Consider the following 5643-nt stretch of genomic DNA (forward strand, 5'->3'; position numbering starts at 1 on the left):
GGGTTTCAGAAGTGTGTGGCCAAATATTTGCTGCTTGCTGTGTTTGATTGTTTAAAGAAACAATAAAAAAAACTGCTTAAAAAAAATCCAAAACTTTTGAGCCACCTCAGCTTGTGACCAAATGCCTGAGCCCATTCAGTCAGAGATTTTTCCAGGTTTCTGATACTCTGCTGGCTTCCTTGACTCATATCTGTCTCCATAACTTCGGGTTCCTTTAGATTAGAATGTAAGAAAAGCCATACTGGGTCAAACCAAAGGTCCATCCAGCCCAGTATCCTGTCTGCCGACACTGGACAATGCCAAGTTCCCCAGAGGGAATAAACCTAACAGGTAACGATCAAGTGATCTCTCTCCTGCCATCCATCTCCACCCTCTGACAAACAGACGCTAGGAACACCATTCCTCACCCATCCTGGCTAATAGTCATTAATGGACTTAACCTCCATGCATTTATCTGTTTCCTAGAGACTGGGTCCATGGGATCCCTCACAAACTGGAGATGGTTATTGTGGGTTTGTCTTTAGTATAGCTTATGTACATACTCCATGGACTGAGCACTTGAGGTTGTTCCAAAATCTGGGGTGAGCCAATGCTGTGAAAACTTAAATGCTCAAAATAGCACATGCATGTGAATGGACACAAGGTGCTAAAATTAAATTAACTAGGGGTTCTCAACGTGGGGGTCAGGACCCCTCAGGGGGTCACAAGGTTATTACTGGGGGTTGCGAGCTGTCAGCCTCCACCTCAAACCCCGCTTTGCCTCCAGCATTTATAATAGTGTTAAACATACAAAAAAGTGTGTTTAATTTACAAGGGGGGGGGGTCCACACTCAGAGGTTTGCTATCTGAAAGGGGTCACCAGTATAGAAGTTTGAGAACCACTGAATTAACCCCTCTGGAGTCTCAGGGAATGTAGGGGAGGGCAGAGGTCTCCCTTGGTAGGGTTGGGAAGGAGGTAAGTGGTGTGGGATATTGCTCTTCTCATGTGATTCCTTCCCCTAGTGGCTAATTTTAAATGAAGCTATCCTCCCCTGACATGAATCTCCCTATGACACTGAAATTAAATATAGACTATAATTTGGCATGGAAGTGAAAGGGATGGTAGCCCTAATGGAAAAGCTAACAGCTTGGCTCTTCTGCAAGCCTCAAAACTGCTGAATGAACTTTAGGGTAGGGAAGGCTGTGCCTCCCAAATAGCCTGGCCCTGCCCCCATCCGACCCCCCCACTTCCTGCCCCCTGACTGCCCACCCACCCTGTCAGAATCCCTGACCCCTCCTGCTCCCTGTCCCCTCACCATCCCCCAGACACACCTCCCCCAACCACCACCCTGGGACCTGTGCCCTGACCCCTATCCACCCCCCGCTGAGTCCTGACAGACCCCCAGAACGCCGACAATCGAACCCCTCCCCCGTTCCCTGTCCCCTGACCACTCCCCCAACCTCTGCCCCCTCCTTGTCCCCGGGACTCCCTGCCCCTTAGCCAACCCCCCACCGGCTCCCCCACTCACCCGGAGCCTCAGCGTTTCCAGGAGCGGCGGGAACTCAAGCTCCGCTGGAGCTCGCAGCCCCGTCCGCTGACCACGCGGTTCGTAGCCGGGCGGAGCTCAGCGGCCCCGTTGGAGCCACGCTGGATGCGCGGAGGCTCCGGGAGAGGGGCGGAGACGGGGTCAGGCTGGGGCGGGAGCCTCGGTCGTTCTCATGGCGGAGCCCAGGGCCTGGGGCAAATTGCCCCACTTGCCCCCCCCCCGGCGGCCCTGGCCTCACCCACTCTAAGTATTCACTAAAAGAAGGCCAGAGCCGGCTCTATGGTTTCCGCCGCCCCAAGCAGCGCAGCGAATTGCTGCAGTCCGTGTGCCCTTGTGGTAGCAGGCGCGTTTCCGCGGCGGCGGCGGCAATTCGGCAGCAGCTTCTACGTTTAGCTGAAGCCGCCCCGGACAACTGAACATAGAAGCTGCCGCGGAATTGCCGCCACCGCGGAAACCCGCAAGCCGCCCTCAGGGCACACGGACTGCCCCGGCCGCCGGCGGCGGCAATTCGACGCGCTGCTTGGGGGCAAAACAACAGGGACTGCTGCCCCCTGCAGAATGTCGCCCCAAGCACCAGCTTGGAATGCTGGTGCCTGGAGCTGGCCCTGGGTGAGGCACTGTCTGCCCTCCTCTAATAGTGAACTTCCCCTAGGTGCAGTGGCCCTGGCTAGTATTTGGAGGTACACTTTGCACCTGTCTCTGTATATAGGCTAAATCTGACTCAACAAAGCCATTTGAGTCTCAGTGTGTTGACTGTATCACTAAAGACTTTTTTTCTATTTTTTAATTAGAGAGGAATGATCATCTCTCCCACCTGGGGATACTTGCAAATAAATCCTATCTGAAGCTTTTGGGTTTGGTAGATATTACTCATTTCAGCCAGGCAGAAAGGAAGCACAGATCTGATGAAACAGTGTGAAAATATAGACAATGCTAACATACTTTTCAGTTCACAATGTGTGACCCCTGATGATGGAACACCACAGACCATACCATAATTCTTAATAGGACACCCAACTCACAATGAATGGGAAACATCTCATGACTCTCATACTTAGAAGATCTGCATAGTGTGAGTAGAGGATTTGCTGAACATTTGAGCGGGACTTCCCTGTAATTTTTCATTCTGAAGTAACCATAATCTGTTGTTTGGTCACATTTTCTCACAAGCATCTCTTAATATACAAGAAACCCAGGCATCAAACACACAACACTGTTTTGGCTTTTGTGGGTAGGAGAAAGTGGTATGTAAGAGGCATTTTGTTTGAAAGGAGACTTCAAAGTACTTATTGTAGACATGCAGTCCTTGTGTCAGTTTACCAGTCCATGCACAAAATCTATTCACTTATCCTTTGCTCTCCACTAGGTGGCTTGATCAGCATCAGTCCAAATAATCAGGGAATTGTATCCAATTCTCCCTTGCCATTCTCCTGTGCTGAGCAGATCTTGGCATAGGAGAAATGTGTCTAATATCTCGACAATGTACTATAGGTATAAAGAGGCATTAATATGTTCAGGAGTTTCCTTTACCTGTTTTCCATCATGACACCAAAAATACTCCAGAATTGTAAACATTTTGCTACAAGTTAAAAATTTGTTCTTAAGACTCGCAAAAGGAGGGGGGAAAATGGCTGCCATTTAAATAAATTAATTATCCTTACATTTTAACCCTTAGCAACTAGTGACATCCCACTGCCCATGCAAAATTGAGTTCTTGCTTAGTCATGAGCATTATGAAAACACTTGCCTATATCAAGTTCTTCTTGAGAAGCAGATCATGATGGAACCAATGGAGTGAACATAACATAGAAGGGGCATATAAGAAAAATGAAAATACAAAGCAAGACAAGACATTTGTTCAAATGTTTGTGGTGATATATGACCTGCTCATGAGTATTAAAAAATGCATGTCGGTAGCCAGAACCAAATTTTGGTAAGTAAGAAAAATTATGTTGTAAATATAGTATTGTATTGTCACGTAACTCTAAATCATATCAAATGATGAAATCATTTGTGCTGCATTATGGGATGCTATTTTTTATTAATTTGCATGAGAACAAAATTGATTATTTGTATACTAGTCCCCATAATGTGTAAGACACCATGCAGACATATGAAGACACAATCCCACCCCAAAGAGTTTAAAGTTCTAGGCCCCAATTCTGCAAATACTTACCTAACCTCAACGGAACAATTCATGTGCATACAGTTACCTATGCATATGTTTAGCAGATTGCGGTCTACAGTGTAGACTCTCAGCATTCCTGGAAGGGTAATTGAGAGGTTTGTTTAATGCATGCTTGTAAAGCGCTTTGAGAGCCTCAGATGAAATGCATTATATAAATGCAAAGTATTAACATTACAATAGAAAATATAATGTATTTATGCTATTATTTCTCACCTTTTCATCTCCACTGAGCAGGTACTGATCAATAGCATTGTACTTCTCATTAGCAAGTTGCTGTAGCTTCTCCAGCCTCCTTTTCTTTGCAGTCTTACTTTCATTACATCTTTCCCAGGGCCTCTGAAGTACTAAAATAACAGGATTGATGGGAGGAGCAGGGCTAGGGCTTCTATATGAGACATTTTATTAAAACAAAACGTAAGTCTGCTATCTGTTTGCTGTATTACTGAAGCAAAATCCCACACAGGGAACGCAGCACAACTCAGTAACATGGAGTCACTATAACCTTAAGGCTTCTATCTAATTAAGTCTATGCTCATCACTAGGGTAATTTAAGTAGGTTTCAGGAACTTGGGTGTTAAGTAATTGCCATGAACTAGCTATGGCAGATTCAAAATTGCCCCTCTGCATTCACTTAGAAGTCAAAACAGAAATGTTTGGATTTTATGATTACTCTTCATCTCTCTGACTGAAACATCTTTTGGTCAGGGAAAAACTGCTTTGAGAGGGGCATGTAGCTGAGAGGTAATATCTTTTATGGGACCAACTTCTAGTGGTGAGAGAGACATAGCTGAAGAAGAGTTCTATGTAAGCTCAAAAGAGTGTCTCTCTCAGAAGTTAGTCCCATAAAAGATATTACCTCACCCATCTTTTCTTTGAGATGTGCAGGTATTTTAAAATTATTTTTTTCTAGCTGAACAACATATAGGTAGCCAAGGAAGCACCATGCCACTCTAGCAACAGATCACTTAGACATCCTTTGTGTCATTCCCAGGAACCCAACTATGAAACATGTGATGCCTCTGACTGTAAAGGCAATGGGCCACCTTGAGTAGCTTCATCAATATCATCTTCAGGGCTTCCTAGTGAAGCTGTTGGAGATGCTGTCTGACTTAGTAACCGAGTTCACAAGTCTCATTGTGTTGGGATAGATCAACATCCACCCAGACAATGTCTGACTCTATGACACAAACTCTATCTGAGCTCTCTACCTTAGGCTTCTCACAGGCACTCTCCAAACCCACCCATACGTCGATAATCTGGCAGGTTAATTTTGCCTGAACAGAGCCTTCAAGTTTCAAACTAATTTATCTCAAGATAGAGTGAATAATTGGCTCCCGTTCTTATTTACTGATGCAGCCTAGGAAGATCTCCATTTAGGAGCATTGTAGATGCATGTATTATAACTAGGACTGTCGATTAATTGCAGTTAACTCATGCAATTAACCAAAAAATATTCATTGTGATTAATCAGAATTTTAATCTCACTGTTAAACAACAGAATACCAATGACATTTATTAAATATTTTTGGATGTTTTTCTACATTTTCAAATAGACTGTATTCTGTGTTGTAATTGAAATCAAAGTGTACAGTGCTTACTTCATATTATTTTTATTAAATATTTGCACTGTAAAAACAAAAGAAATAATATTTTTCAATTCACCTCATATAAGTATTGTAGTGCAATCTCTTTATCATGAAAATGCAAATTACAAATGCAGATTTTTTTTTGTTACATAACTACACTCAAAACCAAAACAATCTAAAACTTCAGAGCCTACAAGTCCACTCAGTCCTACTTCTTGTTCAGCCAATCGCCAAGAAAAACAAGTTTGTTTACATTTATGGGCGATATGCTGCCTGCCTCTTATTTACAGTGTCACCTGAAAGTGAGAACAGGCATTTGCATGGCACTTTTGTAGCCAGGATT

This window comes from Chelonoidis abingdonii, chromosome 5, assembly GCF_003597395.2.
Source record: "Chelonoidis abingdonii isolate Lonesome George chromosome 5, CheloAbing_2.0, whole genome shotgun sequence".
NCBI lineage: Eukaryota > Metazoa > Chordata > Testudines > Testudinidae > Chelonoidis > Chelonoidis abingdonii.